The following is a 12,852-nucleotide window of genomic DNA, read 5'->3' on the forward strand; positions in this document are numbered from 1 at the left end:
ACTCCTTTGAGTCATTACTCTGTGGATTTCCAACATGTTTGCAAGTTGTGCAATAAGCATGGAAGAGTGTGGGTTGGCATTAACTATTTCTTCAGAGGATTGTACGGGGAAAAATAAATGTAGCTGCAACAATGCAAGCTACATAACCAGAATGGCAAAGGTTGAAATGCTGGCTTCACCATTTGGACAAAGGTTGTGATCTTGGGCAAATGATCTTCTGTTTTTTCTTCAATCACTTACCTGCCAAAGATTTGAGAGTGTCTAGAAGCAATTTAGTTTGCTGTATGCGTTATTTAAAGGCAATATAAAGTATCCATATAAATCTCCAGTGGTACCATTTCAGAAGTTAGTACATCATGCATAATTACATACTTAATAACTTGTATCTGCGGCATGAAAAAGCACTGTAAATAGCAAGTTTTCCACAGTAAGATGGAAGAGTGAGTTGGACTTGCAGGAATTTAAACTTGTGCTCTGGAGACTTCTGCATGTTTATGTAAGTATAAAAAATATGTATTTTTATATGTATAAAAATAAGATTTATGCCATTTTTCAAAAAAGTTCTTGAGGCAGGCCAACTTTCAAAACTGCTGGGAGGTGTCGCGGACAGGCTTGTATGGCACACCATGAGTGCTGGAAGATTTCATGAGTGTCCCTTCAGAACCGATTGCTTTTTGTCAAATGTGAGTGAAAATTATGTTGGAAAAGTGTTCAATTTGGCATCAACATTTCAAAATATTGTTGGGAGAACTCCCAAGGCCCCTAGAGGAAGCCTGACTCCCTTCTTTTTGGGCTGGATTTATACCCCCACCACTTTCAAAGACCACCAGTTAGGCTACATGTCAGAGATTCATATAGCATTGTGTTGCCATTCTTAAGTCCACACAGCACTGTCGTGCACTAAGCTGTATGGAAGAACAAAATTATGGAATTCACCAAATCAAATTAAGTCTCGTCTTTGAAAAAATGAGTGATTTCAGCTGAGGCAGTACTAAGTGTATTGCATGAATTGGATATTTTTCATGGAAATTGTGTAATCCAGTGTTATTTTGAGAGGAAGAGTACCTGCACTTCTCAAGAAAAACGCAATACTTTTAATTGGAGAGTACCAACACTTCTGGGAAACAAGCAGGTACTCTGGTACAGTGTACCTGCCCTTCTATTTTTCCATTTCAAGCAGTGATTACGGGGGAGTTGTGCGTTGAGGAACAAATAGGAAAAAATGCCACAGCAGCTATTTTTGCTCTGGGTGCCCACAAAAACCTATGTTGCCACTCACCTGCTGCTGGTTAGCGGCATTGATGCGAAGTTTAGTGTGGAGTCTTTGCTCCAAACACCACTGGTGCATTGAAAACTGGACAGTACTGCCTTGGTCCCACATATCATACTCTGGCCTCATGGGCCCTGTGGTTTCAAGGTTCCACCACTACGGCAATTATGATAGAAGGGTAGTTTGACTATGTTCTGTCGCTAAAGGGAGGTGTAGGAAAGTACTCTCTTTCTTGCCGTGGTTACCCCCAGTTTCTGCCTGTCAGTATGTTTGACTGTCTACTGGGTTCCTGCTAACCAGGACCCCAGTAGTTTTGCTCTCTTCTCTAAATTGTACCTTTTTCTTACCACAATTGGCATACTGCCCCCCCATGTAAGTCCCTAGTATATGGTACCTAGGTACCCAGGGCATTGGGGTTCCAGGGATTCCTATGAGCTGCAGCAGTTATTCTGCCACCCATAGGGAGCCCATGAAAAGGGTTCTGCAGGCCAGTCATTGCAACCTGCGTGAAATGGGTGCATGCACCCGTTTTCAATACAGGTCACTACACCAGGTCACTATAAGTCACCTCTATGGTAGACCCTCTCAGCCCAGAGGGCAGAGTGCAGGTACCGGTGTGTGAGGGCACCCCTGCACTAGCAGAGGTGCCCCCACAAACTGAAGATCCATTTTCCTGGACTTTGTGAGTGCGGGGATGCCATTTTACGCTTGTACTGGACATAGGTCACTACCTATGTCCAGCTACCTAATGGTAACTCCAAACCTGGGCATGTTTGGTATCAAACATGTCAGAATCATACCCAAATACTGCTGCAAGTATTCTAAGTATGATTCCATGCACTCTGGGGGTTCCTTAGAGGACACCCAGCATTGCTACCACCATTTGTACAGGGTTTTCTGGGCAGCCCAGCTGGTGACACCCCTCAGACAGGTTTCTGCCCTCTTCCGGCTTGATCTGATCAAGCCCAGGAAGGCAGAACAAAGGATTTCCTTTGGGAGAGGAAGGTAACACCCTCACCCTTTGGGAATGGGTGTGACTGGCTTGGGAGGGGTAGCCTCCCAAGCCACTGGTTTGCTTTGAAGGGCACATTTGGTGCCCTCTGTGCATAAACTTGTCCACACTGGTTCAGAGACCCCCCAGTCCCTGCTCTGGCACGAAACTGGACAATGGAAAGGGGAGTGACCAAACCCCTCTCCATCACCACCCCAGGGGTGGTGCCCAGAGCTCCTCCAGAGGGTCCCTGGGTTTAGCCATCTTGTTTCCAAAGTTGGCAGGGAACTCTGGGAGCATCTGAGTAGCCAGGCCAGGCAGGTGACATCAGAGCCCCCTCCTGAAAGGTGCTTACCTGGTTAGGTGATCAAACCCCCTTTCAGGGCTATTTAGGGTCTCTCCTGGGTGGGTCCTCAGATTTGGCTTGCAAGATTGCAAGATTCCAGAAGGACTCCTCTGCAACCTCTTCTTCAACTTCTGGCCACTGGAAGCGCGACTGGACCCTCCAGGAACCTACAAATGCTGCTTCAACGAAGAAGACTATTCTGCAACTTTGTTTCCACATCTCCTGCCAGCTTTGCAACATTTCCCTAGCTGTGCATCCTCAGAAGACTGCACCTCTTCCGCCTGCACAAGAAAAAGAAGGAATCTCCCTGGAAGTGAAGGAGTCACTCCCCTGCATTCGCAGGCACCTACAACTGGCTGCGTTGATCCCCTCTCCTGCTCAGCTGCGTGGATCCTGCAGCACGGGTGGTGGTCTGGAGTAGTCCACTTTGTCCTCCCTGCCAGCTGTCCAACTTTGGTGGAGGTAAGCCTTTGCCTTCCCACACACGACAGTACCCCTGTGCACCGCATCCCTTGCAGCTCCCAAGGCTTGTTTGCATCTCCTCCAAGGACTGTTCAGGTGACAAGTAGCTCCAGCTCCCAGCACTCCATCCTGCAAAGCACAGCCTCCTGTGTGGTTGTCCTGCGGAGTGGGATTCTCTTATGTAGTGCTGCGTCAGCTTCTTCTGAGACTCCTGTGTCCCTGTCCTGTAGAACTTCTGTGGGTGCTGCCTCTGCTCCTGTGAACGCTCTGCAATGCTGAGGGTCCCCTGTGACTCCCCCTCCTGGGGAGAGTCCTCCTGGGCCTTGCTGGTCCTTGGCAGCACCTCTTTCCCACTAACCGTGAGTTTGCCTTTGCCAGGGCTTGTTGGTGGAATTCCTGCACCGACAAACATTCCTTTCAGTGTGGGACTTCATCTGCATCCATCAGGGACTCTTCTCCTGCTCCAGGGCTACAGTGCTGGGCTGTTCTTCATCACTGTCGACCAACTCCTGCAACCACAACTGGATAGGTAGTAGCTCCTACGCCTCCTGGACCCCACTGTGACTCTTGGACTTGGTCCCCTCTCTCCACAGGTCTTCTTTCTTCAGGGATCCACTACTGGTTTTCTTGCAGTCTCTCTGGGTGTCTTCTTTTTCTTCTTTTCCCCCTTTTGGGTGATTTGGGGAAAATCCAGTGTTTTACTCCTGCATTCCTGGTCGCTGAGAAACGAATGTTTCCTAATGATACAATAGAAACGACCTAGGTGCCCCAATGCTGTTAGAAACAAACAATCGATTGGCTTTTCCCGAAAGAACTAAGGACTTGATTACTTTTAGTAAGTAAATGTCCATGCTTAATATATAACTTCTTGTTCCTAGTACAGCTGAGTCGTGTGCTGTGCTTGCTTGTTTTCATGCTGCCTAGTGTGTGTGCTTGCAGAGTGCACTGGGTTTATGCCGTACCCCTCAACTACTGGCACAACCAACTCTTTGGCGACAAGGGTTTACACAAGGTCCTAGCACCCCGAATGTGAAACCTGTTCTATTCCAGGCTGTGCCGGATTCATTTTAGAACATTTGTGAGCTTTATCACTACCACCGCTCTGTAACTGTTTTTTCTGCAGGGCTTGCTCGGAATCATTACGTGAAATACACACTGGTATGCCTGTATTGACATACCCACTACAGCCCTCACCTTTATAGAAAGGCGAGGAATACACCCCCCCTCCCATGCCACACTTATCACCAGGGGCTTAGACATTTTAGACTGGATCTTCGGCCACAAGAAGTCACAGGCGGAGAAACACAGGAGACCACTGATCTACAGGCCGGACGTGTCATTGCCAACCCCTACAGCATAAGATCACACAGAAAGGACAGCAGAAAGGGGTCAAGATATCAGTGACATGGAGGCCTTGGCAAGACCTGCTAGGCCCAGTGCAGGAGCTACAGGACAAGAAGGGTTTAAGGACAGGAAATCACCAGGGTGGGGTGGTCCCGGGGGTGGGCAGTGATGCACGTGGGTCGGTCCTTTGGGGAAAGAGGAGAGGGTTTTTAAGATTTGTATTAGTGAATTTGTTAGCCCCTAAGATGGCTCATTGAGGTAAACGCTTGACACAGAGTGTTCACCCCCATGTTTGTAGCTCCCACCAAACCCCCCCCCCCTTCGTTCTCCTCTGCTCTCCAGTCCCTTTGTGTTCTTTGATTACAATAAATGGTTCCGTAAATATCTCTTCACCTCGCACTTCTGCTATTTCTGATCGCCTCTGTATTTTGCACCCCGTGTTTCTTGCCAGCCGTTAGCACTGGTCCCCTTGATGTAATTCACCCCCTGCACTCTTATCTCCCTCGGAATCCTTCAGTTCCTTTGTGTGTTGTTTACACTAATCCGTGTCAACCACTCTCCCGGGTCTTTCTCGCTCCCCAGGCTTCGTGAGATCTTTTCTTCCTCCTACCCGTGTACCCCGCCCCAGGCATGTTCCTCACTCGCCAGTGCTCTGGAACCTGTGTTCGTCACAGTCTCCGGTTCTTCGCTCCCTTGTGCTCTATATGTCTGCATCTTCCTCCCTTCTATTCTCCCACACGCACGTTCCCCGTAGCTCGAGTTCCTTGCTTCGTCCCTTGGCCTCTTTGTTCCTCGTAGCTCGTGTTCCTTGCTTCGCCCCTTGGCTTCTTTGTTCTGGCCCCTATTGTTATCCGCTTTCAGGGCCCCTGCTCTGCCCTACATGCCGTCTGCGTGGCTCCGGCTCCGTGCGTGTTGGACTCTCCTGTATCCTCCACTCCCGCAGGGCCCTCTACTTCCCTGCTCCTGGGCCCCTCCCGTGCTCCTTCCTCACCACACCTTCACAGTTCTCTGCGCTAGCTGCCCTTCGCAGCGCTTCCGGCTCTGTCTCTTTGCTCTGACTGCGGCTCCCTCCCTCAGCTCCACGTCCCTTCCTCCAGAGTAAGCTCCCTGGTTCCTCACTCGATGCTCTTGGCTTCTGAGCTCCCCAGTTCCAGGCTCCCGCCACATCCACGTCTCCCTCAGCGCCCCGCCTCCTCCGTGCTTCTGGTTCCATACCCGTGCTCTCTCCCATGCTTCACTCCCGCAGCGATCTTTGCATTCTTTCTCTCGTCCTTGCACCCAAAATGTGTTATTTGCTCAGATGTGTAGTCCTAGTACAGAACTATATCCAGAGCTCCCAAAGCTCCCTCTGCCTGCTCCTTACTCCTACAGAACTATATCCGGACCTCCTCTGTGTTTCCTATCCATACAGAACTATATCCAGAGCTCCCGCTGCCCGTGTGCCTTACAGAACTATATCCAGAGCTCTTACTCATACAGAATAACATCCAAAGCTCCCTCTGCCAATGTTCCTTACTCCTACAGAACTACATCCAGAGCTCCTCTGCCCATGTGACTTACGCCTACAGAACTGCATCCAGAGCTCCTCTGCCTGTGTGTCTTACTCCTACAGAACTATACTCAAAGCTCATTGTATGTCTTCTTCACTCCTAAAGAACTATACCCAAATCTCCCTCTTCCCGTTTCTTACAGAACTATTTCCAGAGCTCCTCTGCCTATGTTCCTTACTTCTACATAACTTTATCCAAAGCTCCCTCTGCCTGCGTGCCTTACTGCTACAATATTGTATCCCAAGTACCCTATGCCTATGTTCCTTACTCCGACAGAACTGTATCCAGAGCTCCCTCTGGCCATGTTCCTTACTCCAACAGAACTATTTCCAAAGCTCCTTCTGCCTGTGTGTCTTACTCCTACAGAACTATTCCAAAAGCTGTGTGTCTTCCTTACTCCAAACTATTTCCACAGCTCCCTCTGCCCATCTGTCTTTTTTCTACAGAACTGTATCCAAAGCTGCTATGCCTGTGTTCCTTACTACTACAGAACTATATCTAGAGCTCCTCTGCCTGTGTTCCTTACTCCCATTGAACTATATCCAAAGCCCCTATGCCTGTGTTCCTTGCTTCTATATAACTATACCCAAGCTCCATGTCTGTGTTCTTTACTCCTACAGAACTATACCCAAAGCTCCCTCTTCCCATTTCTTGCTCCTACAGACTTATAGCTCCTCTGCCTGCGTTCCTTACTTCTACAGAACTATATCCAAATCTCCCTCTGCCCGTGTTCCGTACACCTACAGAACTATATCCAGAGCTCCTAAAACAGTGCTCCTTCCTCCTACAGAACTGTACCCAGAGTTCCTCTGCCCGCGTGTCTTACTCCTACAGAACTGTATCCAAAGCCCCTCTGCCAGTTTTCCTTACTCCTACAGAACTATAGCCAAGGCCTCTCTGTCTGTGTTCCTTACTCCTACAGAGCTACATCCAGAGCTCCATCTGCCTGTGTTCTTTACACCTACAGAACTATATGAAGAGCTCCTAAACCTGTGCTCCTTACTCCTACAGAATGGTATCCAGAGCTCCTCTGTCTATGTTCTTTACTCCTACAGAATGGTATCCAGAGCTCCTCTGTCTATGTTCTTTACTCCTACAGAGCTGTATCCAGAGCTCCTCTGTCTATGTTCTTTACTCCTACAGAACTGTATCCAGACCTCCTCTGTCTATGTTTTTACTCCTACAGAGCTGTATCCAGAGCTCCTCTGCCCGCGCGCCTTACTCTCGCCAGTTGTTCCTCCAGATGTGACCCCTGCTCTCCAGTCGGTCCCTCTTCCTCGAGTGATGTTTCCTCTCCATTGCCCTTCGGCTCCTCACTGCTGCCCGCTGCGCGGCTGGACTTGGAACCAAAAGAAGACCTGGAACCATCTGCAAGAGCAGCTGGACATTGCTCCGAGGGGGTCTGGGCTGTATGGTGCCTCTTAAAACGTTCTGGGAAACGTGGGGAGGCCAAACGATTTTATAACTCAGATTTGACCCTATATTGGCTGAAAACCACAGGTTTTACAAACCCTTCTGAAAAGGAATGAATGGAAAACAACAGTGGCTGGGAGCGTAACCGCGAATAGGGACCTCAGATCCTATTAAAAACTTGGTTTCTATCACACTTCAGGGTTACAAAACAAAAATGTGCTTGAGGTTAAGAGAATACGCAACAGTTTGTCAGAAGTCATTGCCTGATGTCTGTCCTCTGTCTTTAAACACATAGCAAACGTGATGAGATAAAAACAAAATTTAAAGGCATCTTTACTGCTCATTCACCTTCGGAGCTCCCGCTAATGTATGCAATCTTTCAGTCTATGGGCATTTCTGAGGGCTGCTGCCTTTTGAGGCCACACTATGAACGCCCAATTCCGAGGTTGGCACCTCTATTTACTCACACTCTGAGGTTTATTGCAGCAGGCTCAGAGAGAGCAAGAGAGGGGGGAGGGTACATGCTGATTTGAACATTTCCCCAGGTTTGCCATTTGTTGCCATTCCGGGCCTGCTCTTGTCCAGCTTGAGTGCTTTGCTCACTGGAGCAACTGGTCCAGCCATGGGGCTTTACATACGAGGCAATATGTGCCCAGCTATTATGGCAGTCTACTTCTACTCATGGACCTCAGTTCACGAAAATGCCAGGGGTAGCGGAAGTGACATCACATGCCCTTTGACTTTCACTCACCCGCACACACTCAGGTAAAAACTCACCCGTAAGCGCGCACACATTACACATTTAAGAGCAGTTTTTTTAGTTACCTCAGCTGCCAGGGAAGGTCAGATTTTAGCTAATTGTACTCCATCTTTTTTAAACTAATAGTGAATAATGTAATATCATTCACTGTTAGTGTAATAAAAAAAACTGACAGAAAACAGAGCGTTCCAGCGTGGCACTGATTTTGCCACCTCTGAGGCCAGGGTCGCAAACGCGGTGCCAGGGGCCGCAAGGGGCAAACCAGGGAGTTACACCTGGGACCCCTGACGACCCCTAAATGACGTCCATGCTTCTATTGTGTGATGCTGGGGTTAACCGATTAGAATAAGTCTCAGCGCCAAGACAACTCCCGGCTGAGGAGCGCTCTTTGCAAGTACACTTAACATTACTTCCCTGGCACAGTCAGAAAACAGCAGTTTGAGAAGCACCCCTCGACGACTGGACATCAGCACCACCTACAGTACTTGAGCAGCACCCTAATGGCATTAGCCGCACCCCGGAATTCTTGACACAAGGTATATTTTGGAAGCAGAAGGCACGCGGTGCCACAGCTCTAACACAAATGAAATAAATTCTTGGTGGTGGTTACATTTCTGGTGGATAAATTATAATGGATCATTAGTAAGCGAACGAGTGAAAAGATTAATTTTATGGTCTGATCCAGCATTTCAGACTAGTATTAATTTCTCTTTGCCGACGTGTGTTTGTGCTAAACTTTTCAAGCGCGTTACACTATGTAAAAAAGGTAGATTTTTCCACGTGGAGTAAATATCTGCCCAGTATGCATTCAGTGTTTTCTGTTGGCACGATTTTTTTTTATATAAACACTTGCATAATTTGCTGCAAATAAGAAATTATAGTTATTGGCACTATGCAGACTCAAAGATGTAGGATATTGCATCAATTTACCTTTGAGGGTTGTCTACAAACCCTTTCGCTTCGTGTCAACATAACTGGAAACCTGGGGTGTAAAATGCACCATTTGATCGGTTGCCCCGAAAATGTTCGTGGAAAGGTGCCCCCCTCCGAAATCCTCTTGAAGGAGTGTTTTTGGCTTTTCCTCAGGGTAGCGTTTGGGTAGAAGCGTTGCATGACGCAGCATCGAGGGGGTACCGAGCCCCTAAAGCCCTTGCATGCAGTAGGGTCTACACCCTCAATGACCCTACGTAGCTTTCTCTCCGCAGGGACACGCACTGACTGACAGCTGGTTCAAACCGTGCTGTGGTTAAAGTGGCCGAGGCGCAATGGCAGCACCTCGTAACGTTACAGGCATTTAAACAGTGTGTTTGGTGGTGGGGTGTGTGTGTTTGGGGGGGGGGGCGGGTGTGTGTTTGGGGGTGTGTGTGATAATAAAGTGGAGCTATAATGCCAGGGGTGCTGAACCTCAATATATTTTGCACTGTACCGCTCACCATGTTCTTACAGCGCTGTCTGGAAGGCGGCGCGCTTACCTCAAATGGCGCTGAGTTTGGGGGTCCGAGTCCAGGTGTCCTGCTGCCTTCACGTGGCTGCTCTTAGCAGGTGGCGAAGCTTGGCCTCTATCGCATTTCACTGCAGCTCACGGTCCACGGATCTTGAACGTGATCCCGCCCCGGGGCGCACCCTCGAAAGCCTAGGCCACGGGGAAGCGCAGACTGGAGCATGCACAGGCGTCCAGCTGAGCCTACCCTGAGCTCCAGCAGCACGAGAGGGACAGGATGTCTGGCCAGTCTCTACAGGGGCTCTTGGTGTCCCACTAGTAGCCCCTCAAAAACTCTGGTGGTCTGCTCCTCACTTCTCATACTGCCCACCGGTGCCAGCTCCTCACACTCTGCCCGTCGGTGCCAGCTCCTCACACTCTGCCCGTCGGTACCAGCTCCTCACACTGTCCTCCAGTGAGAGCTCCTCACACTCCGCCCGCTGCTGACAGTTCCTCACAGTGCCCTCCAGTGCCAGCCTCTCCCCCGGGTGGTGCTTCTCTCACGCAGGCTCCACTCTCTGTGCTCCAGCTCTCGGTCTCACCTGGGTTATTTCGGGGTGTGTGCTCCGCCTCTCGCCGCACTCGGTGATGTCAGGCTGACTCAGGCAGGCTCTATGTCTGGAATGTGTGCGCCTCCCAGGCCGGCCAGGCCAGGTATGCGGTGCCAGCCTCCGCACCTCCCTGGGACCGCTTCAAAGCCCATCGCCTTCGCTGTGAGGGGGAAACAAGCCCCCACCAACCCCACCACACATACGAGTCGAGAGGATGGGGACCTGCGCGCGTGGACAGAGGGCTGACCCACGCCCAGGCATCTCTGCACAGCTATATTCCACTTCTCTAAATTACCATTTAGCGGTTTGGGACTTTTGGCCGAGCAGGGCGTGGAGAACCACAGAATTAAAGAGAAGCCCATGCTTTCCTGTGGTTTGCAGGGAGCGGTCCAAGAACAGCGTCTCTAGGTGGAACGGAGCCCAACCCTCTTCTCCCCAACACTACAACCCCCCATTACCTAGATAAAAATAGAGACCACATCAGGCGCGCCCTGGAGTGAACGCAGGAGCGTAATAAGGCAGGCTCCTGCAAAGCAGGGGGCACCTTACAGACCCGGTCCTATGAACCTCACTGAGAGATGGGAGTCTCCGTGGTCCCGCACCACATTCTGCTGAGGGCCCTCGTTATTCTCCGTCAGGCCAGTGGTTGAACACCAGCCTCACTGCGACTCCACGGTGGAGTTTGCACTTCGGAGCAGGCTAAACACGTGCTCACCTGGGAATGCGGAATAGGATGCCTGCGCCCTCCTCCCTCGCCTTTGTCCGTCTTAGGTGAATTCCAGGGCCAGGGACGTCAGCGCGGCCTCCCTGAGAATAGAACAAAGGCCAACGCCCAGCCGGGCCCTTCCAGGCGTGACATGCACCCCGGTCTGCGTGCCACCCACGCCAGGCACAGCGCCGGGAAACCGGTCTCACCGCGAGCAGTTATTATTATCCAACAGCCCCGGCGAGCGCAGAAACTGGCTAACCACAGCTGACGTCGCCCCCGAGGCCTGAAGTATTTCTGTATCGGGCGAGTTTCAGCCCGCCGCATTTTTACTCAAAAGCAAAGCCTTAAATAAACAGAATGTCCGCGCTTCCAGGCATAGTTACATTATTATGTATCAATTCATATTTTTAATATAATCTGCGAAACGTGTAGTTTTGTTTCCGAATAAACGTATGCTGTTTTCATAGCGCTGACAGCTATTTTGTATGAATGCGTGTTAAAAAGCTGCAGCGCTCCACAGTCGGAGTACGTGCCCTGGAGGAGCAGGTCCTCGCCGTACCTTAATAAACTCCAGCGTCAGCGCACGATGCGGGCACGGGCGAGGCTGGCACTGAGGGCAGCGAGTGAGCTTCAGGGCCTCGATCAGGGAGCAAAACACAATCGTCTTTGAGTGGTGATGATGCAGAAAAAGAAGGTCCGACATATATTCATATAAATTGTGTAATCAGTACGTGTAATGTAGTGTGATTTTAGTAAAAGAAATAATGTACGAGGGAAATTGTGCCCTCAGGGTAGTTCGCCATCATTATAAACGAGCTTTATTAATCACGAAGTATTAAAATGTAGTAATCAGTCATAATCGCAAATGTATGCCATGATTTCTTGTTTGAAAACTGTTTTGCTCAGCTTAAATTTAGTACAGGCTTTGGCCTAGTTGCTTGGTTTCAAATTCTAACTGCGTGATTTTTTTCCTTGAACTAATTAAACATATATTCTTGCTTGAAGTTGTATTTTTCCAGTAGAAACTGGCTGGTACACTTATCTCCAAGGTTTCGTGCTAGGCCGGTTACATCCCCTTTGATACAAGGTCAGTCTCCGCAGGTGCGGACAATGAAGGTACAGATAGTAAAATAATTGGCAAACCATGATACAATTTGTGTTCCAAGGCTCCAAGGACAGTGTATGCATAAATGGGCGCTAGTAAAAGACAATTTTTGATTGGACAATTTGAAGCCAACCTATGAACCCTCCAATGGAAGACCCTGCAAAATTTGGAATGTTTCTTACTTAAACCCACCGGACAAAGAGAAGTCAGCCATTTTCCTCGATGCCAGTTTGAAGCCTGATGCCAGCCTCCATTTTGGACGACACCCTGATGCCCTTTTCTCTATCTGAGAGAAAGAGACTTTAAGAATTCTCACCCTAGAGACTTTAACTTTGATTTGCCCCCGTCTTGCCCATGCAGTATCTTTGCCCTATTCTCCTTGCCGCTGCAAGGAAACTTGCCCTTAACTTTGCCCCTTTGAAATTTGCCCCATGCTGATCAACCGGTACCTGAAGGACGAAGACTTTTCTTGAATGCTGATTGTATTTGGTAAATATGAAAGGATAAATGTATTATGCATTGTGTTTTTCCTTTTAGGTACCAACTGCTATTTTGATAGAGTCCTAGCTAGAAGTTTTCCAAATTTGTGTTGACTAAATTCGTTTTGCATGAAGTCCCACATGCCAATGCTAATTAGAGGTTAGTCGAGGTATTCATTCAATGTATCATGAAGAATTGAAATCTTGTTATGCTGACCGAATGTATGCAATTAGTCAAATACAGTTAGTCACATTAGTGATTTGCATTGCTATAACAGAGTGTATCATCATTCAGATTTTGCGTAGATTGCGTTTCTTCCGCCGTTATGGACAGCTAATAATGTTCATATACATATATCAATTGGTTTTGAGACATATATACATCGTGCTAG

The 12,852-nt window shown here is 48.9% G+C and overlaps 1 protein-coding gene across 1 annotated transcript in view; it reads right to left on the reverse strand.

Annotated features, from left to right (window-relative positions):
- Nucleotides 1-11,087, reverse strand: part of TMEM265 (transmembrane protein 265) — a 36,779-nt gene extending 25,692 nt beyond the window's left edge. Inside the window, exon 1 of the mRNA XM_069244390.1 lies at nt 10,883-11,087. The gene's annotated coding sequence lies outside the window, so the exon portion shown is untranslated. The remainder of the gene's footprint in view (nt 1-10,882) is intronic.
- Nucleotides 11,088-12,852: the final 1,765 nt, after the last annotated feature.

This window comes from Pleurodeles waltl, chromosome 7 (genome assembly GCF_031143425.1).
Source record: "Pleurodeles waltl isolate 20211129_DDA chromosome 7, aPleWal1.hap1.20221129, whole genome shotgun sequence".
Classification (NCBI taxonomy): Eukaryota; Metazoa; Chordata; class Amphibia; order Caudata; family Salamandridae; genus Pleurodeles; species Pleurodeles waltl.